At 46.4% G+C, this 25,449-nt stretch overlaps 1 pseudogene; it reads left to right on the plus strand.

Annotated features, from left to right (window-relative positions):
• LOC125092676 (uncharacterized) overlaps positions 1–25,449 on the plus strand; it is a 68,423-nt pseudogene that overhangs the window by 21,915 nt on the left and 21,059 nt on the right.

The raw sequence follows: 25,449 nt of genomic DNA on the forward strand, positions 1-25,449 counted from the left end.
GGTCATTGTTAAGACCGTTTCTTTGCTGCTCCTACCTATCTCTCACCTCTTCTAGGAGATTGTATTTCTTCAGAAGAACACTGTGTGGCAGGTTGCATTCAATTCAAGCACAAGTACCCTAGAGGTTTACATTTGTTCCTGAATCATGCATGGTCAGGAAAACCAAAGACAGGATTTCTACATAGTGACATCTGTGCATTCCAACAGAGTCCCCATCCACAAAGTGCTGATTCTTCCCAGTCTTCCTTTCCTGTGGCATGTGGGTGTGTCTTTTGAGTCATCAGGACCCATTTTCCCAGGACCCAACCCCCACCCCACATCCGGACCCAGCAAGTTCATGAGAGAGTTGAGGCCAGGCGAGAGAAGGGCACTCTCTAATCTGGCCATGTAGCAGATTGTCAGGAAGTTTGATCGGGCCCCAAGATAATGATGAAGCTTTCCTGGCAGTTGCCATTTGCCAGTGAGCCTTCCCTCTGTGCATTCAAGATGTGAGTGTTTTTGTAAGGCTGGTGATGATGTTTTGGTAGACTAAAGTAGCCTCTGATTCTTTTGTGTTTTGACCATGTCTGTGAAATGTCCCCAGCTAGGACAGATGTCGGCCCCTTCCTTTCTCCCCATCCCTGTCTGAGGAAAGGGAATCCTAAGCAACCCTCCAGGTAGAACTGTGGTTAGCGTGGAATGTGGTGTCCTAGGGGAGTGTGCACAGCGGGGATGAAGGAGGTTTGGCTTTGAAACTTTGACCTGTGCACTGAACTTCATTGAAGTTGGAGATGTCTTCTGATGAAAGACACCCAGTCAACACACCCACATGCCCAGTCCCATCACATCGACCCATACAAGAACAAGCCCCAACCCTCAGACACAGGAGGCACACGATCTGAGTTGCCTAGTGGTTTGCAGGGACTGTAGTACAGGGTCTGGTTTTCTACAGGACATGCTGTTTGTTCAGTTCACCCCAGCATCTGTTCCCAGCAGGAACTCAGAATTGGGGAAGCTCTCCACACCAAAGGAGGAGAAAAAGCCCTACCTTGTTCTTCAGCTAGATCTATCCCGCTAAAGTGAGTGATGGAAACACATGTATCTGGTTTCTGCTCCTGCAGTTGGAGAAAGGGAAACCCAGTGAGGATCCCAGCAGCCTGTGCACACCATATGCACACATATCTATGCCCTGGGTATCATAAGCAAGCTAGATGGGATGCAGTCATTACATTTAAGATCCAGCGACAGAGAAAATGAGCTTCAGAGAAGGCTCTGGCTTGGAATGTCAAATGTCCCAAGTCCATTTTCTTCAGCAACTCATTACAAAGCCATTTTCCATAGACAGAATGACCTCCTGGAAAATGCTCATGACCATCCATTGTGAAGGAATGGTGGTGATGTTTTCTCAGTGCCCGTCTAAATACGGTGTCCGTTAATGGTATAAACTCACTGCAGGCTCTCAGCACCAAGGAAATTGTCTCTCCCCTCTGGCATGTACATGCTCAGATGTTAATGGAAAGAGAAATCAAACACTGGTTGTCCCTCAGAAGCACAAAATGACTTTACCGAGGTGACCGAGCGTCTCAGACATTGAAGCTTCTGCCTTCAGATCAGGACCTGATCATAGGGTCCTGGGATGGATCTCCACATTGGGCATCCTGCTCAAAAGGGGAGCCTGCTTCCTCCTCACCCTCTGCTACTCCCCCTGCTTGCACTCTCATGTGCTCTGTCTCTCTCTCTCTCTCCTCTGTCTTTCTGTCTTTCAAATAAATAAAATGTTGGGGAAAAATGAGTTTACCTGAGGGAGAGTTGGAGTTTCTTCATCTACCCTCAAAATGGGTAGCTCTTCCATCAGGCCCTTGAGGGGAGTTAGGAGGATACAGAGCCACTGTGAGGACACTGGTGCAGCTACCCAGGAAGTAGGCAGGGAGTTTTGATGCATGAGGACAGGAGGCGAGTGAGTGCATGTGGGTGCATAGCAGGTACTGGCCGCACTGCTGCCAGGCCTTCTCTTTGGTGCAGAGAGGAAGGGACTGGAGAGGAGCAGGGAGGAAACGCAAAGAGTGTTTTTGTCTTTCTAGCTAAAGTGAGCCCGATCAAAGCCAAATAGTCAGTCCAATACATGTGAACCCTAACCTGGCTTCTGTGTGAGGACCGAGTCCCATATCCTCTCCTGATTGACATGCCACTAAGGTGTCCCATGCTACTTCTTTGGAAATTAGTTCTGGGCACAAGATCCCAATATGCTGTGACGTCACGTCTCTGTAAGAGACATGTATCAAGTCTCTGTAAGATTTTGCATATCGTCTCTAAGATTTTTCATGGCATAAAAAGCAGTCTTGCTTGCTGGGCTGAATTCAACCCTCAGAAAAGAAGCCTAGTAGTTTCCTTCACTCATCATTTGTCTTCCGAAAATCCCATGTACGACACTTGAGAGCACTGACATCGTAGCTTATGTAAACTGCTGGCAACGTTGATGAGATTGATAGATTCCTTCCACTATTCTTGAGCTTTCCCATGTGTGTGTGAGTGTTTCCCGTGAAGACAGTGTCTGACTGAACCCTCCCAGGTGTTCTGACCAGTGGGAAGTTCCTTACACAGAGTCTTGGAGTCTGTGCTGACACGCTGCAGGCCAGCTTTGCAGGAGATTTGCCCCAGGGGGGTTGGTCCAAAGCTTCCAACCAAGCTTGAACTTGATTTCCTATTTTCCAGTGGTGTGTGAGTGTGTGCTTAGAGAATTTGAACCTTCCTGGGGCTTACGGGAATCTTATCAAGTACAGTAAATTCCCTCCATGATGCTTTTCTGCCATAGGTCGTGTGTACACACTGAGACCGGCTATAACTGATGTTGCCCTGTTCTGTCCTCCACGGGTCCACACCCTTTCCAGCAATGTGGGCTTGAGCACAAGGATGTGGCTTTTCTCTGTGCACTTGACTCCAGGGCCCAGGCTGTAATCTTTAACATGGGCTTCTATCCTTGCCCTGGTTTCTGTGACCTTGGAAGTCACTGTGTCATGTTGGGTCCTGTTGGGGACCATCATAGAATCTAGGTTTTTGGCTGTATGCAGAGATGCTGTTGGCCCTTTACTAGCTAGCACCTATGGTACATCATGAACCCCTGGCTGAGGGACTAACACAGGTGCATAGGCCAGAGCAACTTTCAGATTGGAACCTGAGCTCAAATCTTGGCTTTCCAAGTAGGAGGTCAAGTATTTGGATCATTCATCTCCGCACAATGCCAGTCTCAGGAAAGCAAGGGGAAACGTCCTCCAGGCATAGCTGTAGTGAGCAGAGGAAGGAGTATGTAAAGTGTGCCAGGGTGATGAGAGTGTATTGAAAGGGTGACACTTTGATTGTGATGGAAGTGTGAGAAATATCTCTGGGGAAAGGCACACATTCGTGTTCACAAGCATAACACATAAACACACAAACATGCACACAGACACACATAGACATGCACCTACGCTCCCATGCACACAGGGCCTTCATCCCACGTGCACACAAATCATCTCTGCCCTATGTTTGAGTTTGTCCAGGCCCTGTTCTATGTGGTCACCGTGCCTCACTGGATAGTCTCAGTCAGTATCCCTCAACCCCCATTCCTTGTTGGAACCCAAAATCAGGAGGCAGGCTGCATTTTCATCTAGATTTCCTCCCAGTGCCCGATGTTTTTAAATACGTACAGATGTCATTCCCCCCAGGGTCTACCTGCGATTGGGGAAAAGGAAACACTGTGAGGATCCCAGCATCCTGTCCGCTGTTGGGCCAGCTCTTTGGTTTGGGGATGACTTCAGGCAGTTAATTGGATGAGGTCCCATGGTTGAGTCCATGTCCCCCCACACGAGTTGAAGAGGACAGTTGGAATGATGCTGGAACTGTTCATGGCAGATCTCCGAAGTCCATTCTGATTAACAGACAGAACGTTCTTTTTCAAGGAGAAAACCTTTCTGCTGAGGAAGGTGTTTGATACAATCGAGTTTGTAAGTGAGGCTGTCCTGTGTCATCACCCTTTTTGCGTCCACTGTGTGTAAGAGGTCGGACCCAGCATTCCTCCCCGAGGGGAGACTGCTGCCCCCTTCCCCTGCGAGTGCCAGTTTTCATCAAACTCCATTGATGGAAAAAATCAAGGAAGCACCATTACTGTCTCTGAGAAAGAGAAGTGAGCTTACCTTAAGAAGAGTTGGGGAGCCTTCCTCTGTCCAGCCCCTGGGAAGACCCTTGGACTGGCCCTCCACAGGGTCTAGGAGGACAGAGAGGAGCTGTCAGGACAATGGCTGCACTACTCAAGAATAACTAGGGGAGTTAAGTCTGCTGGATGTGGATGGGGGGAAGAGTGAATGGATGTGAAGAGGGACCAAGCAAGGACTGACATGCTGCGTGACCCACATCCTTGGTGTACATAGAAACACAGAGGAGGGGAACAGGATGGAAAAGGGAAACAGGGCCTTTACTTTTAAACAGAGGGGATGTCATCAGTGGGAACTCATCAGCGTCCGTCTGGGAAACACTCAAGGCACACTTGGTTTCAGGGCGCAGTCCCCTGAGCCCTCCTGCCCACTGTGAAGCCAAGCCAGCTTGTCACTACTTCACCTGGTCATAGGGCCTGTTCATTTGTCTTCCCTGCACCTCTGCTGTGACCCTACCACTCATCTATTGCTTTGGAGTAGTGAGTTTTTCGGTGATTGAATCTAAGTACTGTGGATGGTTGTATTCATTAGTACGTGTACGTTCAGTGACACTGCTCACATCCCTGATGCTTTTTAGATAGTGCTGCCATCTATGGGGAAAACATTGTCATCCTATCTCATGGAACCTCTGTACCTGTGACAACATGACCAGCCCTCCCCCTTTCCTCCCTGCACCATCCCTTCCACTTTCTGGGTCTACGAATGCCCCTACTCTAGTCCTCAAAGCCTGGGATCGTGTAATGTACCTCTTTCCTTGTGTGCTTGCTTTCAAATGGTGTGTTAGGTTTCCAAGGTCCATCTATTTCCTAAAATATTGGAAACCTTTGTTTCTTCTTATGCCTGAATTGCACACCATGATGTGTATGGATGCCATTTAATGTGTCCTTTCCTCCCATGTTGGATTTGGGGGCTGTGCCTGTCTGTGGCTATTGGGAAGCCAGCAGTGTGAGACATTAGTGCACAGATTTCTATCTGTTTCCAGAATGAGAAGACGTCACTGAATACATTGGCCCAATTTGTAGAATGGTAAACACATGGAATGTACTGGGTACTTGGGTTCCCCAAATGTGGTGAGATAATTTCGTTCCTTTGGAGGTACATAGCACACCCATGTAAGATGTGGCTAATGGGTGGAAGTGGAGGGGGGAGATCGTGAAAAGACCTGCCGTATTCTGTTCCATTTTTCTTTCAGCATTACTGGTGGAAAACATAGTCTCTTCCTTCCTACACATCTAAGAAAAATGTTTCCCGGAGAGACCTATGCAGACCTGTGTGTTCCAGAAAGACCTAAGATCCATCCCTTCAGCTAGTAGACACTTTTTCCCTGTGCCCATTGGATCCAGTTTGAATGAGAATTTCATCGTGACTTGTGGACTTAATGGGGACGGACGGCATAGAGGGAAATGGCTACCAGTGAAATCAGAGGAAAATGTGTCTCAGCAGTTTTAAAATCTTCGGTTATGTCTGTGCAACTGAACAAAAGAATGCATCTCCAATCAATGTAATGAGTCAATCTCCAAGGTACCTTCCTCAGTGTCCCCAGTGGGGTAGACCTGATCGTGGAGGGAGAACCAGACTTTCTTCTTGGGTGGTCGTGCAGGGGCTGGTGTGGTTGTGGGCAGCTCCACATCCTCAGGGGGAAGCTCCACCAGATTGCTGGGAGACGCATAGAAATAGAGAGCAGTGTTGGCATCTTGTTTCAGTAGCCCATAGGGGGATTCGACATTCTTTATTTCTAATCCAACAGTCTCATGCCCCTACTCACCAGCTGCCCATCAGGCATTCCTCGCTCAAGGTGGGACTTAGGAAGAGGTTGCTGTGGGCTGTGCTCTGAACTCCGCCCTTCCCACACCCACAGGTTCTGTGGGCAATGGCTTGTATTCAGCAGAGACATGACAGAAACTCAACAGAGTTCCGTGAGCATGCCTGAGGGCCTGGGTTCACATCCCATTGAGCAGCCACACCTACCTGAGGGTGTTCCCAAGAACCCTCTGTGCCCCGTTTCCCTGCCCCCCAGCCTAGACGTTAGGGTGCCGTCATGGTGTCCCAAGTGATTGAGTCCAAGGAGTGCCTCAGACCTAGGGAGGGACGGGATGCTTCCCAGTCACTTGGCACGTGTTGAGGAACAGACTGCCTATGGACTCAGCTAGACATGTGGCTGTGTTTGAATCCAGACATGGGAGGATGGAAGCCCCCTCTTTATCCTTCCCATGAGAACGATGCTTGACAGCCAACAAAGAATCCCTTTCCCTTTCTCCTGTCCTCCCCACAGCAGCACCGATGGGGGTGGCAACGGGGTGGAAGCCCCATTGGACAGTGGGGGGCACTGAAATGTAGGGTGGTGAAGAGACTGTCCCGAGTTGCCACCCTGATGAGGGATGGATCTGGGGCAGGAATGTCATCGTTTCCCTGTGGATGGAGATCCCCGAGCCCCTGACACTCACACAGGGCCCCTGAGAAAACTTCCTGAAACCCTGAAACAAGAGCTGACCTCACAATCGCAAAACCTCCTTTGCCAGTATTTCTGTAGGGGAGAGCAAGTGCCACAAAACAAGACTCAGTCCTCACTCACCTCTGTGTTTGTGGCCCTGGCATAAAATATGTGGTGGTTTCTTCCAAATGGAGCCCTAGTGAAAGACCAGGAATGTGTAGCATTGGCCACTTTCGCTCACCTCTCTGCAAGGTCAGCACAGGCGCCCATGGATATCATGAAGGCCAGTTGAACCCCACGGCTACTGGGGTTCTGCTTGGCTCCCAAGCTGATTCAAACTCCCAATGGTCACATAGGACCCCACCAAGAATTTGCTTGCCTTCCACTCCCAATGGTGACACTTTGACCCCGCTGAGAACTCGCTTGCCTTGAGCTGGCCAATCTGGAGGAGCAGTTCATGGTATGAACGAACATGGAGGTGGCCATGTGGGCTGGGGATGGTTGGTTTCAGAAAGGATATGTATGATGCTGAATGGCCTACTCTTGATGTGAGGACTGTTCTGAGGAGCCTGGACGTAAGTGAGGCTACCCTGGCTGGAGTGAGTTCCCCCCTACTCTCTCATTCTTCCCCAACATCCCCTGTCTACTTTCAGGTCTCTTGATACCCTCTGGAGACTGTAGGTTTAGTAGACACTCTCCTGTCTCCCTCCCTAGGCCAGGCCTTGAGAACCCAGCCCAGCAGTATCTTTGAGACCAGCAGACAGTCCACTGTGCAGTTGCCATGTGTTCTTTTCACCCACCCATTGGCACAGCCTGTTCCCGTCCACTCCCAGGCATCAAGCAGACGGCCTGTGAAACCCTCCACCTCAACCCATGAAAACACCCTGATACCTTGTGGTGTCTTTCCTAAAAACAGCTGCATTTCGACCGCTGATCATTCCTCTCCGATTTTGACATCTCCATCAGGAAGAGGTTACCAGCAATTCATTCCCCTCAAATCTGTTGCCTGGGTTGCACCAAGATTCTCCTGATCCAGGGACAACAGTGCAGTGTGTGACCTGGGTCTGTTCCCTGTATGATTGTGTCCAAAATTGGCATTCAGAAAGAGTATGGTTTTCTGAATGTAGAAGCGATTTTAGCAAGTCAGCTTCCCCAAGAAATCCCAATGAAATAACCCAGAAAAAATAACAAACACAGACATCGGACCAGGAGGAGAAATCAGAGGGTGGAAAGGAAAAGCCAAAGAGAAGAAGCTGGTCTCTGTAAAAGGGAGGAAGCCAGCTTGAGCGAAGAGAGTTGAGGAAATCAATAGGCACATACCCGTGGAACAGCAGTTGAGATTTCCCATCGTGGGGACCTTTACACCTGTTCACCAAACTGCAAGGGGCTCGGCTAACAGAGCGACAGTTGAAACGGAAGGATGGGTGCGTGTCATCAGGTCACCATGGTGGTGGTTCATGACAGAACTCTCAGGGTGAAGGCATCCCTGCACACTGTGGGGTCATGGAGGAAAGTGGGTTAGAGAGGAGTCGATGGATGATGGACATTGAAGAAGGCCCTTGTTGTGACCAGCTCTGAGTGGTGGAGAGAAGTGATGAGTCCCTGCATTCTACTGCAGAATAGAATACTTCACTGTAAGTTAACTAATTACATTTTTTAACATTAAAAAAATGATACTCCTGAGGGCAACGAGGAGACTTAAATATTCATTTTACTATCTGCTACTCTGGAAAACTCCTATTTATATGAGATTGTATCACAAAGTCTCTCTAGGAGTTCTTGGGTGGCTCAGTGGGTTAAGTATTGGCCATTGGCTCAGGTCATGCTCTTGGAGACAATTCAGAACTCCTTGGCAACAACCCGGGGGATATAGGCTTTTACAGGCAGCAAATATAACGTGATTTCTTTAAAATAATTTCTACCTGGGACACCTGGGTTTCTCATTCACTTAAGCAGTTGCCTTCGACTCAGGATGAAACCTAGCATCAGGCTCCCAGCTCAGGGGCCGTGCTTCTCCCTGTGCCCATCACCCAAGTCATGCCTGCTGTGTCCAATAAGGAAAATATGTTTTTTTAAAAAGTGCTTAATGTGGGGCTCCCCTCCCCAGGAATGCCCTGTGTTCCTTCCAGGAGCCCCTTGGAGCCAAGGGTGACAGTTATTAATATTGTCTTTGGGGCAGACTGCCTGAGCCATGAGTTAAGGATTACAAACATATGTCTGTCATTTTTCAGTGAGTTGCATTAATTTGGATCGCAAGGTGCCCTTTCTGCAGGAGACAGAGAGATACTCTTTGAAAACACTGGATCCTCACTGCGTGTCAGATTTCAAAGGCCCTTAGTGTACTGACATCCCTCTTGCCTGCCTCCCATCCTCCATTTCCGGTCTGCAGGGAGGGTCTCCCTTTGTGGACAGCAGGTTGTCTCCACCACTGGATGGCACCTCCGGGGCCTGCATACATGGCATGCATATGTGGTGTCCCTGCATGGACACAGAGGATGAGTCAGATGATAGCTGGGTAGGACCCTCTTGGCAGCCGAGGTCAGTCTGTGCACTCTGGAGTGTTTGGACCCAAAACTTCTCTGCTGGTTTCACCCCTTATCATTGTACTCCCCGGAGCCTGGCATGCAGGGGGCCACATCCATTGTAAGTCCCCATGGGCCTGGCCACTGCCGTGTGGTCTCTTGGAAAGTGACAATTCAGAACTCCTTGGCAACAACCCGGGGGATATAGGCAATGACAGGCAGCAAATATAATGTGAATTCTTTAAAATAATTTCTACGTGGGGCACCTGGGTTTCTCAGTCGCTTAAGCAGTTGCCTTTGACTCAGGTCCAGGCCCTGGGATCCAGCCCATGTCGAGCTCCCTGCTCAGGGGAGAAGTGCCTGCTTCTCCCTCTGCCCTGGCCTGTCACTCTGCCTGCTTGGGAGCTCTGTCTCTCTGCCAAAGAAGTGAGTAAAATCATTACAAAATAAACAAGTTAATAAAAATGAAACGTAAATGAAGATATTTTATGAGTTCTGCAACATAATACGATGGAAAAGGGGAACAAAACCAAACTAGTAACAGCATATATTTACACATGACAATACAATCGTCATTCTGTTTCAGGTACCACAATTATAGCCTTTTATCCAATTGATATCTAGATAGAACATTTTTCTGGCACAGTTTTGGAAAACTTTCTTAATGATGTTATGAATATATGTACTTTTAAAGAAATTAAGTTTTGAATAATATCAAGTAATCCCTGTCATTTTGGCAAATGCAGGAGACAGAGAGATACTCTTTGAAAACACTGGATCCTCCCTGCGTGTCCGATTTCAAAGGCCCTTAGTGCACTGACCTTCCTCTTGCCTGCCACCCATCCTCCATTTCCGGTCTGCAGGGAGGGTCTCCCTTTGTGGACAGCGGGTCATCTCCACCACTTTTTGTGGGTTTTTTGGTGTGCTTTTGTTTATAATAAAAGAATTAATTCGAGTCTACGACTTGGTGAGGGTTTCCTTGGTGGTGGTGGTGGTGTGAAGACAAGTATGACTATTTAGAGTACCTTAGAGACTACGATGGAGGAAATTGGATGGATTTCTGACGTTCTGTCAAAATAGACCTTTTTTTAAAGATTTTAATTGTTTATTTGACAGACAGAAATCACAAGTAGGCAGAGGCAGGCAGAGAGAGAGGAGGAAGCAGGGTCCCTGAGGAGCAGAGAGCCCAACGTGGGTCTCGATCCCAAGACCCTGGGATCATGACCTGAGCTGAAGGCAGAGGCTTTAACCCACTGAGCCACTCAAGCACCCCCAAAATAGACATTTTATTTCCAACAGCCGGGGCTGGTTCTTTGGAAAGAAATTTTCAAAAAAGACTGAATTGGAAACCCATTGATTTCAGGAATCTGAATTTAAGGTGAGGTGTTGAAGGCTACGGCATGGTTGGAGTCGTGGATCAAACCAGGCCCTGGATTGTGTCTCCTTTAAAGTCTGGACACCTTGACAAGGGGTTAAGGATGAAAAACTTGAGTAACACTGAGAAAGGGTCTGTGTTATGTGTCATGTGCTCGCCTATGTGACTTCCCACATGCTCTCCCTACAGAAGGGAACAATGTGGTCAGGGTCATGAGTTCTTCGTTGGTCCTTGTCATTCCTGTACCTCCCATAACCCACTCCCTGATTGCTTGTCTTGCTAATGGCTTTAGCCCAGACTACCTGGCATCACGAGGTTTGCTTGTAGTTAATGTAAACTTGTTATAGAAACTTGCGGTCATCTGACTAGATACTGATGTATTACTCCTTCTATTGTGGTCTGCCTTATAAATGATTATAAGCTGTGTAATAAAATCGGTACTGTTGGACATCATCCTCAGTTCTCCTCCTGCCCCCAACTCTTTGTCTCTTAATTTCTTTTCACCATCCTCTTACCCCCACATTTCCTGGTTGATTTGTCATGAACAGGGACTGTGAGCTCGTTTCATAGGAGCGTGGAAGTACAGGTGAGTGGTTATCAAGATTTCGGTAAGAGGAGCCCAGGTTGATGGGCGATGGCAGGAGCAAAATAATATGGGGCATTCTCATTCTAAGAAACAGGAGGACCTTTTTTTTATGGCATTCCAGGCCCTTTTAAAGCAGAAGGGGTCTAAGCACTCAAAGAAGGACTTACAGCAATTTTTTGGTGTGGTGTCTGATCTTTGTCCTTGGTTCCCTAAAGGAGGAATGGTAAATTTACAAATCTGGCAGAAAGTAGGGTAAGAGATTAAAAATCAGTTGAAAATTAGAGGGTCATGTGCTTGCCCTGAAGGAACCATGAAAGTTTGGGAAGATATTCAGGAGAATTTAGATCTGCAACATTCTATAGAATTAACCTCTATAGCTTCTCATGATTCTCTTTGTAATTTGGCCATAGATGAATTGGAGAATGAGTATGAACATCTCAGTGCTGGTATTTCTTCTGAGTTAGTTGCTGACCTCACCAATTCTCATTCGATCCTTTTGATACTCCTGGAGATGGAGTGCCTCTGAATGATGAAAAAGACATATTTCTTGCCACTGCCCCTATAGACCCCAGCTGTTCTGTTTGTCAGCCAGAGTATCCCCACTTTGGAAAAAAAATTGAGTCTATTGAGGTTCAAACAATCTTTATGACACATAGACGAACTCAGACTGAATCCCTTAAAATTTCTACCCCTAAGGACTCGAGTATAGGATTTCCAGTAATGTAGCATCCTCAATCTGGCATGCCCTACAGAGATGGGGAGCCTATGCCTAAAAGTATGTTTCCCATGAGTCCACACTCAATTGTTTATCCAAAACAACTTCCTGAAGGAGTTGAACCGCTAAAAACTACGCTGCTACAGAAGTCACTTTATCAAGCCCAACAAGCGGAAGAGGATACTTCCACCCTTTCCACTTACCCTGTGACACAACTGCCTGATGGCCGAAGGGCTTATAATACTGTAAATTTTAAAATGCTAGAAAAATTTAAAGTGACCACTTCACAATATGGGCCTATTCCTCCATACACTTTGTCTCTACTAGATAGTATAGGTTTAGAAGACTTGTGCCCTGGAGATTGGAAAGTCATAGCACAGGCATGTCTGTCAGGGGGAGATTATCTTTTATGGAAAACAGAATTCTTTGAAAGGGCTAATGAAATGGTTATATGTAACATGAGAACTAATATACCTATATCCTACGAAATGTTAACAGGAGATGGGTCTTATGCTGAGGTACAAACACAAATTGATTATCCCGAAATTGCCTATCAACAAATTTTGCAATGTGCCTTAAAGGCATGGAAGCATCTTCCTTCATCAGGAGTGAGAACTGAGGATTTGTCAAAAATTCGGCAGGGCCCAGATGAAACCTATCAGGATTTTGTAGCCTGGCTCTTAAAGGCTGTAGGTAGAATTGTGGTAGTTGGAGAAGCTGGAACTATTATTGTCAAACAGTTGGCCTTTGAGAATGCTAATTCTCCCTGTCAAGCTGCTATCCGCCCATAGAAGAAAACAGGTACTTTAGAGGATTATATTCGCTTATGTGCAGAGATTGGATCATCCTATATCCAAGGGGTAACTTTAGCAGCTGCATTGAAGGGTATTTCTCCAACAGAAATGCAAAGACGTATGATTACAAAGGAGCAATTACAAAAACGTCTTTGTTTTAAATGTGGACAACCTGGGCATTTTAAGGCTCAATGCTCACAATTGAGAATAATTTCTTCAGGAACTTCTTCCTCCTTTAATATTGGGAGAAAGTCTGCTCTTAGTTCCTTATGTCCTCGTTGTCCCCGAGGATTTCTTTGGGCAAAAGACTGTCGTTCCGAAAGGGACAAATTTGGGAACCCTATTCAGGGAAACTGGAATCGGGGCTTGCTGCAGCCCCAACAAATAGCAGCAATGATTCCTCAGTCACCCCTGTCAGGGCCAATACTGCTGACCTCCCAGGAATTGACAAATTATATCGAGGTACCCCCTCCAGTGCAGGATTAGACTTGGCCCCAGATACACCTGTTTACATGGAAGCTGGGGAACCTCCCAAGGCTATTACAACTGGAATCTGGGGACCATTACCTAAGGGGATTTGGGGTTTGTTATTAGGGAGATCTAGTTGGACAATGAAAGGACTATCTGTCCATCCTGGTGTGATAGATGAGGATTATACAGGAGAAATTAAAATTATGGCCACTTTAAGAGAAGGAGTGCTCTTACTGCAACCTCAGGTTCCTATCGCACAATTAATTATTATGCCATGGCTGGAAACCAATAATCCAGTGGTAAAGGGCCAGCGAGGAACCAGAGGCTTTGGCTCTACTGATGTTTGTTGGGCTCATTTAATTTCTGCAGACAAACCTTATTTGACCTTATTTCTTCAGGGTCGAGACTTTTCAGGATTGGTGGACACTGGAGCAGATGTTTCAGTAATCGCCTCCTGGCACTGGCCTAAAAACTGGCCTCTTGTAGATTCAGATACTTCTATTAGAGGTATAGGACAAGTCTATGCTTCTAAGTTATGTGCTAATTTTTTAAATTGGTCCACTGCTGAGGGTCATCAAGGAGTATTCCAACCATTTGTGCTACAAATTGATCTTAATTTATGGGGACATGATGTCTTAACAGATCTGGGTGTATCTTTGACAACAGCTCCTATCCCCAGATCTAAGCAGCATTCAGTTGCAATGGCCCTTATAGAAAAAATGGGACATCTTTCAGGTAAGGGCTTAAGAGAAGATTTACAGGGAAAACCCCATCTGCTTCATTTACAATCACAACCTTCAGAAGCAGGGTCGGGTTTTCTTCAGGGCCACTGAACTCCCCCCATGTGCTGCCTATCAAGTGGAAATCTAATGACCCTATAAGGGTGGATCAGTGGCCCTTGCCTTCAGAAAAGCTGGCAGCAGCAGCTACCCTGGCAGACGAGCAACTGCTATTGGGTCATTTAAAGGAGTCCTGTAGACCTTGGCATACTCCTATATTTTTGATAAAGAAAAAATCAGGAAACTGGAGGTTATTACAGGATCTGAGAGCCGTAAGTGCTACCATGAAACCTATGGGGGCCCTGCAGCCTGGTTTACCTACACCATCAGCTATTCCTCTTCAATATAAATTGATAATATTAGATTTAAAAGATTGCTTTATTACTATTCCTCTAGCCCCTCAGGATTGTGAACGGTTTGCTTTTATTATTCCTAGTACTAATCATAAGGAACCTGCTAAGCTATATCAGTGGCAAGTTTTGCCCCAAGGTATGCCTAATAGCCCCACCTGGTGTCAAGAGTTTGTGTCTCGTGCAATTGCCCCGTTTCGAGTACAGTTCAAACCAATGGATTATTGCATACATTATATGGATGATATTTTGTTGGCAGCTGAAACAGAAGACATTTTACAAAGTACTTTTGTCTTTTTAATTAATCAACTACAACAATATAATTTAATTATAGCTCCTGAAAAGGTACAAAAAATGGTACCATTTGAATATTTGGGTTACATCATTGAGAATAAAAGAATTCACCCTCAAAAAATCTCTTTGAAAACGCAATCTTTACATACGTTAAATGATTTTCAAAATTATTAGGAGATATTAATTAGGATTAGGCCCTTTCTACATTTAACAGCTGATGATATGAAACCTTTATTCGATATCCTCAAGGGAGACGGTTCTCCTTCCTCTCCTCGAATTTTAACTGAAAGCGCTAAGGCAGCATTGCAATTAGTCAATGATAAATTGTCACAAGCACAACTTTGTCAATATGATCCTACCACACCGATATACCTAATATTGTTAATGCCATCAAAATTACCCTTGGCAGTGATATGGCAAATTCAAGGACCCCTGGAATGGATCCATTTAGCACTACATCAATTGCATATTATTACAGGGTAAATCGAATTGTAAAGGTAACTGATTACTAGGGGTCGCCAGAGAATTGTTCATATCACAGGTAAAGAACCTGATTTTTTAATTTTACCAATGTTAACTATTGATCATGTGTAGACATTATTCAAATTTAACCTTGATTGGCAGATAGCATTTTCTAATTACCCAGGACAACTTCGATATCATTTACTGGTGGATAAGTTATTGCATTTCTTTTCTACAGTTTTATTGTAATGATCCTATTCAGACAAGTCCTCTTGCTTCTGCTATTAATGTTTTTGTATATGCTGATAAAAGAGGGCATATTGGCATTTATAAATCTTCTCATTCGGGTCAGGAGTCTTTTCAAGCATTTTATGCCACTAAGTCTGTACAGATAGCTGAATTAAAAGCAGTACATTTAGCCCTGGAGAAATTTTCTGAACCATGTAACTTATACAGTGATAGTCATTACATGGCACATGCTATTCCGTTGTTACTAACTGCTTATATTCTTACTAATGATGAGGAACTTTTTCATCTTTTTACAAGTATTCAATGTTTGCTTCAAAAAAGAGCGAATCCTATTTATATCGCTCATATTCGAGCACATACTAACTTACCTGGACCTTTAACTGAGGGCAATGCTATTGCAGATGCATTAACTCACAATTGGTGTTAACCACTAAGTTTGAGTAAGCCGCTCAAAGTCATGCTCCTTTTCATCAAAATGCAGCGGCTTTATATAAACTAGAGAAGAAGCTCAACAAATAGTTAAGAGCTGCTCCACTTGCCCTATTCACCATCCCCAACCAACTTATGCTGTGAATCCTTAAAGCTTAATGCCTAATCATTTGTGGCAAATGGATGTAACTATATTTTCCCCTTTTGGAAGACTAAGTATCTCCATGTTTCTATTGATACCTTTTCTGGATTTTTACATGCTATGGCACACTCTGGGGAATCCTTTACTGATGTTCAAAATCATTTGCTTTCAGCATGTGCCACTCTGGGCAACCCAGAAGCAATAAAGACGGATAATGGGACTTCCTATACATCTCAAGCTTTTCAAACCTTTTGTGCCATTTTCGACATAGCACACTCTACAGGCATCCCATATAATTCTCAGGGTCAAGTCATTTTGAATGTGGAAATAGTACTCTTAAATCCTATCTTAAAAAAAATTAAAAAGGGGGGAGATACTACAGGGAAAGTAAAATATTCCCCACATATGCATTGAACTTTAACCCTATATGTTTTAATTTTTTTAAATGTGGATGATATCGGTCGGACAGCAGCTGAGGGCTTCTGGCATCCTGATTTTTCTCCACTTCCATATGCCCGGTGGAAAGATCCTTTGACCAGAGTATGGAAAGGTCCAGACCCAGTGCTTTGAAAAGGGCGAGAGTTTGTATTTTCCCACAGGATCAGGATACCCTGCGATGGCTCCCAGAAAGATGGTGCCGACTTCTCACCGCTATGCCAGAGAATAGCAATGATTGTTCTGGATCAAAGGAGTCAGGGAAGACGAAGATGAAGGAGACGTTTACCCCTCTTTCGACTGGGACAGATGAGAAATCTTATAATTCAAGCCATGAACCTGATCAACCAGGTCCGGCCCAATGAGGCCATTGTAGCTGTCTTATATGCTTTATTGGCTTTAGTTAATATGCCTAAGGTTCAAGCCACTCGTCCTGGGCTTACTTGCCTGACCCTCCATTGGTGCACCCAATACTTGGGATGATCCCATGCCCCGAATTCATACTAATATCTCAGAACATTTTGAGGTATTGCCACGGAGGGAATAGAACATGCCAAACATTACATGAATTGGTCTGGAATTTTGGCACAAGTCCCTATTTGTTTTCAAGCCCCCTCTCATGAGCAAATTTTAATGAATGGCTGCATGATGATTGAACAAGTTCCCCATATAGTGATCTCTCTCAAAGTAATTCTTCATATGGGGGTCATTGCTAGGCGAATGGAGGAATGGAATATTTATGAAATTGTTGGAGAGGAGAACCCTACCTTTAGTGGATTAAGTATGCGCCCACAGGGGTATTCACCTTGTCCCAAGAGTCTTAATTTCTCTGTTCCAGGCCCCATTTGGAAGGAATGTGTACAAGAGTTGCTGCAGATTAGGTCTCCGCCAGTTGTTCCCAGATTCACTATTACTGACTGGTCTAAGGCGTCTAGAGTTCAAATTGAAAGACCATTTGTTCATCTTTCCAGAGACTCTCAAAAAGGTCATCTCTACCTTCATAACACAACACTTCCAGTGGGACTCTTTGCTACAGAAGAAATGATTCATCCTGAGCTGTGGAAGCTGGTAGCTGCCTTGGGCCCCGCCACACACAGAGTAGGAGACAACACTCTGGATGGAACTGCTCGGGAGGAATTTTCCGTGAAAGCCTGTGTTCCCTGCCCCTTTTTATTAGTTGTGGGCCCCGGTACAATTTCACCTTCGGTGTTTAAGGGGCCAAAAGGAGAATATCTCATGCATAATTATAGAGTGTAATGAATGTGTATTAACTAATTGTATACCCATTTATTTTCTGTTCTAAAAGGACACCCCATTATGATATTTTTAGTAATGCAACCTCCGTATGTACTTCTCCCTGTGGAAGTGGAAGATCCCTGGTATGCCAATTATGGGTATCAGCTACCATTAGAACTGCAAGCTCAGGTGAAAAGACTTAAGTGCTTCATAGGGTTACTTATCATTGGGATAAGTGTATTAATCTCTCTAATTGCTACAACTACTGTTTCTACTATAGCTCTTTCGCAATCTGTACAAACTGCCACACATGTAGATTCTCTAGCCCAAAATATCTCTTATGCCTTGGCTACTCAGGAGCATATAGACCAAAAAATTTTAAGCCAGCTGGAAGGATTGGAAGAAGCAGTATAATTTTTGGGGGGAGGAGCTATTTTCGGTGTTAAGAACTATAATGTCTTTAGTATGTCATGGAGGATTTCAACATATTTGTGTCACTCCCTTGAAAGCCTTGAATTATTCTTGGGATGCTGTTAAACATCATTTGCAGGGAATATGGTTTCATAGGAATGTAAGTCCAGATCTTGCTGAGTTGCAAAAGGAAATTACTAATATAGGACATTCACAACTAGATGTACAAAATCCTGCTACTATACTATCTCAGATTTTGGATGGGTTGCATGGGTTTAATCCCGGAAATATAATGAAATATTCCTTTTGGATTTTTATCATTATATTCATTGTCTTGGCTATATTGATTGTAGGATGGGGAGTTTTCTTGTTTCGTACAGGACAACAACGACTGCAGGCTCAGGCACAAATTCATATACTTGCCTTATTTAAAAAAGAAGGGGGAGATGTTGGAGACTACAGCATGGTTGGAGTTGTGGATAAAATCAGGCCCTGGCTTTTGTCTCCTTTAAAGTCCAGACACCTTGACAAGGGGTTAAGGACAGGAAAGTTGAGTAACACTGAGAAAGGGTCTGTGCTATGTGTTGTGTGCTCGCCTACGTGACTTCCCTCATGCTCTCCCTACAGAAGGGAACAATGTGGTCTGGGTCATGAGTTCTAAGTTGGTCCTTGTCGTTCCTGTACATCCCATAACCCACTCCCTTGTTGATTGTCTTGCTAATGGATTTAGCCGAAACTACCTGGCATCACGAGGTTTGCTTGTAGTTAATGTAAACTTGTTATAGAAACTTGCAATCATCTGACTAGATACTGATGTATTACTCCTTCTATTGTGGTCTGCCTTATAAATGATTATAAGCTGTGGAATAAAATCGGTGCTGTTGGACATCATCCTCAGTGCTCCATCTGCCCCCAACTCTTTGTCTCTTAATTTCTTTTCACCATCCTCTTATGCTCACATTTCCTGGTCGATTTGTCATGCCGGCCGCGACAGTGAGGCGGACGTTGGCATTGAACATTTCCTCTGATATTTGCCATAAACTGATGATGTATAAGTAGCCTACCATGGCCCTTTGCATTGGTACATCTTTGTGTCAGTCAAGAAGTGGGTGATGGGAAAGAAACGAAAAAAAAAAAAAAAAAAAGGACACTTCTGTTTGGGGAATTGGGATGGTCATCTGGGAGACACAGACTGGAGAGAAATCAGGTGTGCTCCCAATTTTGAGCAGTGAGTACAGGTTTATGAGGGAAAAGCACAGGAAAGTGATTTGCAAGGATGACGATGAGTGCTGGCAGTTAACAGGTGTTGTGTTGTCTCTCTTTCAGTCCAGAGAAGATGGATGTGTACCAGGTGGTGGTGGATCTGCCACTGAGCAGGTCCATGGGCCGGAAGTCAAAAGTTCATGGTGCTCAGACACTTGAAACAAGAGATATGCCTAGGGTTTCCTTCCTGATTGTCCTTCACATTCTAGTTTCAGAGTGGCTCTCTTAGCAAAGCTTCCATCGCTATGAATCTTCCTTGAGAATTCTCGTCCATCTCTTTTCTGCCATCTTTCTAACAGGAAAACAGCAATGATCCAAGTGTGATTTCCTACCATCCCTTTTCACTGTCTGGGTGGCTAGCAACCTGCTTTGGGTCCCTTCTGCCCCCTGGAAGGTGGCAGTTTCCTAGTTCCTGGGTCATCCAAGCTACTTGAGCCTTCAGACTGCATCCCACTGTGAAGAAGACTTGAGGACATCCAATCTAGATGGTACTTAGAGTCTCATTTCTGGGTAGACCTGATGGTTAACTTGTATTCTTTGAGGAACACTTATTTTGACATTTTCATTAGTACTGCAAGGAGAAATGCAATGTAGAAGCCACTGGAAAATGACAAATTTAAAATACTCAAGAGTCCAAACAGTGCATTTCTTGCTCTGATGCTGGGGTCTTTCCCTATCTGTTCTCACAGAGAGATTCTGGAGGAATGGCAAGACCCATGACGTTGTGTTCTGGTGCCTCTGCTCTTCCTCTGGAAAAGAGCCTGCTGTCCCCTTGACCCTGAGCGCAGAGGGGCTGGGTGGGTCTGCTGTTGTGCTGGGTGGATGAAAGTCCCTGGTCAGGGAAGGAGGAGGACGCCGATCCACACAGACCCTCTGGGGATGCCCAGGGCTTTTCCCACAGAAGATCAGTGCATTTCCAAGAGCAGGAGGTGGTTCTGGACACCCTGATCCCTGTCTCTTTCCACCTGTAGGTGTGAAGAAATACCGGCACCTTGGAGTCATCCTGACGGCCTCCAAGAGCATCAGCTTGAGCCCATCTGGTGTGCCCTGGAGGTTTTTGTGGGTGAGACATGTATGCTCTGGGTGACCCTGCCCTTTTGGAGTCCTGGCCTGCCTCTCTCAGAGGCTTAACAGCGTGCCCCTGTTGAAGAGCATAGCTCCAGGGCACCCTGGGAAGAGGAAACTGTAGGTTCCAGGTCACTGGTGGGAACGAGGAGATCTGTGGAGGGCTGGGCCAACCCAATGGACAGAGAGTTGCTTTCAGTCTTGCCCTCAGAACTGAGGGATAATTTCACACCTGGAGGCATCCTCCTGCTTCCCAAGACCTGCTGCTGGAGAGAGGCCCTGCATCCTGGGAAATCTAGGCATGTGTGGGCCTTGGCCTCTGCCGAGAAGTCTGAGCTCTGTGGCCCATGGTGCCAGGTGGGCCCGCAGCAACCTGGTATCCACATAAGCCAGACCTGCTGGTCACAGCCCCTTCTCAGGTCTGAGAAAGCCCCGTGGCTCATTGTTTATATAGCCCTTTGTGATAAGATGAAGCCTCTGAATTTGTTGTCATAGCTGCCCCTTCTTTGGCGGCTCCCAGAGGGATGTCATGTCTCATCAAGCGCCATGTGGGCTTGTTTCTGAGCCGAGAGCTCTGTCCCTTCTCCCCTAACTTGTGGGGGATCCTGCTCAGGTCAGCTGGGGCAGTTAGAGTGTCATGCCTCTGGCTAGCAATGATGGGAATTCCCTCTTCAGGCAGAGTCCCAGGCTGGCAGGAGAAGTGGGCGTGGTCGCTGGGCAAGCCCTCCAAAATGGGTCAGGTGACCTTTCAAAGTCTGGGGAGGTTAAGGGTTCCAAACACCACAACAGCACACGGGCCATAACTTAGCCGGAGTTTTCTGGAACCATCAGACAACCTTTGCAAAACGTGAGGACAAGTGAAATGCGCTGCCTGGAGTGGAGGTTGTGTTGTTTTCTGGGGTTTCTGTCCCCAGGGGTTATCCAAGCCAGTGGGGTAGGGCTAAAGGGCAGGTTATTTGGGACTGATGTGCCTTGCTTGCGAGATGCCCTCTCTGTTTGAGCAGGAAGGCGAGGTCTGCAGTCCGATCTGGCACCTTGGCCCATGTTGGTCACTGCGGTGCTTGGGTTGAGGGGAGCACAGGGCCCACCAGCTGGATCTGTGGCCACTCAACTGCTTTTTGCAGACCTGCACCCAGGGCCTGGGGCTCCTGGGGCAGAGCCAGAGTCCCAGGGCCCAGGCAGATGTTCATAGGAAAGGACTGGAGCCAGGGAGGGTGCGAGGCAGGCAGGCCCAGGCAGCCAGGCCCAGGCAGCCACAGCAGCTTGCCAGGTCAGCGGGGTGCTGTAGCCTGGCTCTATGCTCTGTGCTTTATTGAAGGGTTGGTGTTTATCAGGGCAAAATGCACACAGTGTGAAGTCTGCTATAGCCACGACCCTGAAGTGGAAGGGTGTTGTGGAAGTGGATGGTAGTTGTTGTTGGTTTTGTTGTTGTTGTTGTTGTTTTCCTGTTGAGTTCCAGGGTCGATGAGAGGCATGTCTTACCAAGGAAAGACCAGAGGTCCATTTGAGCCTCATGGAACTCCTGGCAGCCACACCGCCAATCATGCATTAGGGGAGCATCTTCCAGCAGCAAAGCTGTCTTTCACACATGGCAGGGCCCTGTGGTTTTGGCCTCCTTGAACCTACACTCCCTGCTGAGAGGGAGGGGACTGCTTTCCATCATTGGTGACACTGTCTCCCCAGGTGCGGGTCCTGAGACCTCAACTAAATGCTCTCCTTGTTTTTACAGGTGGTGCTTCGAGGTTCAGGGGACGTTGCCTCATGGGCAGCATCCAAAGCGTCTGGCCTCTGTCTCTCCAGCGCAGATGGAAGTGCAGCACATACAGGAGTGTGACCCCTGTCATCTCCCTGGTAGATGTGCATCGCAGTGGTAAGTCGTCTTGGTTCTGAACCTCCCACCTTGGTTGAGGTTCAAGCCTTGACTTGGGTGTCTTTCTTGCTGGTAGTGTTACTTCCCGTGATCCAACTTCCTACCAGGAGACAGTACCTGTGTCAGTTGTGAGAGTTTGTAAAGGAAAAATTCCCCATTCTTACTTGGCACAGTGTGCACGGTTGAGAGTCCCCGCCTGTTCAGTGATCCTGGCCTTTATGCAAGTACTGATGGATCAGAGATGTGCTTGATTTCTAGCTATTGGTTACTGGAAGAGCGCATACCACATTCCTCAGAACGGGACCCAGTTGTATGTGTTTGAGTGTCTGAGTTTGTATCTCAATGTTACCCTAGGAAATTCCTTGGGAGGTATTTGCCCAGTGATTTTCTGATGTGAGTGTCCCAGGAAGAATTTCCCCCCATTGCATTGGGATCAGTGATTCCTCAATGTGAGGGTGTCGTTGGTGGCTAAGGAAGAAGGGATACCTGAGCCCATTCCTTTCCTCATCACACTGGCAGGATTTTCTTGTGTGTGAATACTCCCAGATCCTTCACATGTTGACTCCGTGGTGAATGGGATTCCCACATGGATTTCATCGGCATTCAGCAGCAGTGATGATACAGGGGGTCCAAGAGATGCCTTCTCCTTCATTCCCATGTGAGGGATGATGCGCACTCTGAGATGGTAGTGGAAGCTAAGGCCTGAGCCCTAGTTGAAGCTTCTCCCACCAGGACAGTGCTAGTGGTTCTCCCAGTGTGAGTTCTCTGGTGTTGGGAAAGGGCCCACTTCTGGCAGAAAGCTCTGCCTCAGTGATCAGAGACACAGGGTTTGTACTGTGTGATTTCTGTGGTGGTGAGAAAGGTGGGCGCTCTGGTTACAGGCAGGACCCCAGTAATGACAGTCACAGGTTTCTCTTCTCTGAAGTGTCTGGTGTCTCCAAATGTGAGAGCTGTATCTAATGGCTCTTCCACGTTGACTGTAATTGTCGGGTTTCCCGCTAGTGTGGCTCCTCGGTTGCTGGATAAGGGTGTGGCAGAACTAAATGCTTTCCCCTGAAGATGGCATTCAACCAGTGTCTGTCTGTGAGAACGTGGCCATGGCCTCGAAGGGATGCATGTTGCTGTGACCTCTTGTGCAGCAATCCCACCACATGGCTTCTACCCTGTGTGAGGACCTGTGTGTGAATAAGGGCAGAGCTCTCTGAATGAAGGGTCTCCCACCTTCCTTCCATCCCTAAGGTGCCTCTCCAGTTGTTTCGCTGTGTACAGAGATGAGCACTGCCATGGCATTATTTCCCCCATGCGTACTATGTCTACTTTCCTTGGAAGGGTGAGTTCTCTCATGTCTCCTGAGGTTAGAGCCCCGACTAAAGGCTCTCCCACAGTGGGGAGATGTGTGTGGTGTGATCCAGGATGAATGAGCTCTGATGTCACTTGCACCATGGACACATGGATGACGGCTCTTCCACGCTGTGTGTAAATACAAGGTTTGTCTTCCCAGGACACAACACACAGGTAGTGAGGTGAGGGACGTGAGAAATCTCCCTCCTGTGCCCCAGCATTGGCCGGGTTCCTGTGCAGTGTGAACCGTCTGCTAATGGCCAGAACAGGAGGGGCTGTGGATGGATTGCTCACACCTGTTCCTCCCTTCCTGACTTGATGTACGAATTCCAGCCCCTTCCTTCAGGAATAGTCTCTGCATCTACCTCTGCAAGTCACTTGTAGTCGGGTGCAGTGTTACTTTCCAGAATTCAGATAGATCTTTCTACATAGTAGCCTCACACCCACGTCAGCTTCTGATTAAAATTTGGATGTTTAAGTTTCAAAGACTATACTGGTGAGTTGTGTTGAAGCCCATGACTTTTACAGACACTCAGGCGATTTCAGTCCATTTGACCCATTTCAGCCGAGAAATGAAACTGTTCAGATTTCTGGTGGGATAGCCCATATGCTCAGTGTCTTGGGAGACGGGAGATTGTGGTGAATGCTTAGCATACCCCATGTCCAGCTGTAGTGTGGAAGGTCAGGGTTCATGACCATGAAACTTCCCACTAACTTGCAGAGAAGCAGACATTTGAGATGTACCTGTGTTGATATAACTTCATCCCTTATAATAGAGAAGGTATTGCCGTGAGCTCTTAGGTCTTTTACATGAAGAATAAGTCATGGAACACTACATGAAAAGTACTAAAGTACTGTATGGGGACTAACATGACAGAACCAAAGAAAGAGAGATGGGGAGGGAGGAAGGAATACAAAGAACAAAAAGATAATGAAGGGAAGGAAGGAAAGAAGGGCTTGAAAAAGGGAGAAGAGAAACTGGTAGAGAGGCATTAGGGGAAAGAAAAATTTTGAAAGTTGTGAGACAAACATCTGAGAGTTAATATTTGAGCTTGGTGACAAAGGAAAGGAATGGAGTCATCTACTTAGGTGATTAGAACCTATTAACCAGATAAACATGTGAGAAAAAGAAAGTGAGGATGGGATGCTGGGGAGTTTAACATGGGCAAACTCAGCAAAGTCGAGGACTGAAAGAGGTGCCATGTGATGGTTTCAGCCCAAGAATCACAGAAGTGTCCTGTCCTCAGAGGACACAGAATGTGCAGTGGTTTAGGTGGATGGAGTTGGAAGAGTTGACAGAAACGGGGCCGTGTTGCCTGGTTATTTCCACAGGAGCCCTACAAGAGACAGGACTGATGTAGGAAACATGTTAGAGTTCAAGACCGATGGTCAAGAAAGAAGTCTTGAGATGGCTTTGCTGGCAAAAGGTGATTTTTATTAAAGCACGGGGACACAACGCATGGGTAGAAAGAGTTGCTATGCTGTGGTCGTGATGAGAGGCTGACTCTCTAGGATGGCGTTGGGGGAGGTCAGGCAAAAGGCAGGTTTTGCAATAATGTTGCAGTAGGACAGAGGACACACAGGATACAGGAGGCTTTGCTCTTGCACGTGAAGGTGGTTTTTCCTTCTAGGAAGGCATTAATAGAAAGATATTTGGGAGCTTCCTAGAGGAATGTTAGCGTCTTCTTCTCAGAGGTCCTTCTCAAGGAATTGCAGGTTTGGGAAGAAATTCCGTTTTATTGACATTTCCTTCTGCCTCAGCCTCCCTCAGTGTTATGGAGGGGAGGGAGATGTTAGGGCTTCATAAACAGAATTACGGATCTCTGGAAATTAGTTAGCCTATTGACAAGCACGCCTCTTCCTTGGCAATCACCAGGACATTTGTAAACTATGGGAGACTCAGGTGTTTTGATCTGTATTTGTGAAGAACCTGTTTTTTTCCTATTCTTGGCTTTAGGGCCGCCAGAGTGTCTGAGGAATGTCACCCATATCACATGCTGTGAAGGGGCGGTGTGGCGTGCCACCTTCTGCTTTGTCCTCAGCTAGCCTTCTCCACCCTCCTC

The sequence above is a fragment of the Lutra lutra genome, unplaced genomic scaffold, assembly GCF_902655055.1.
Source record: "Lutra lutra unplaced genomic scaffold, mLutLut1.2, whole genome shotgun sequence".
NCBI lineage: Eukaryota > Metazoa > Chordata > Mammalia > Carnivora > Mustelidae > Lutra > Lutra lutra.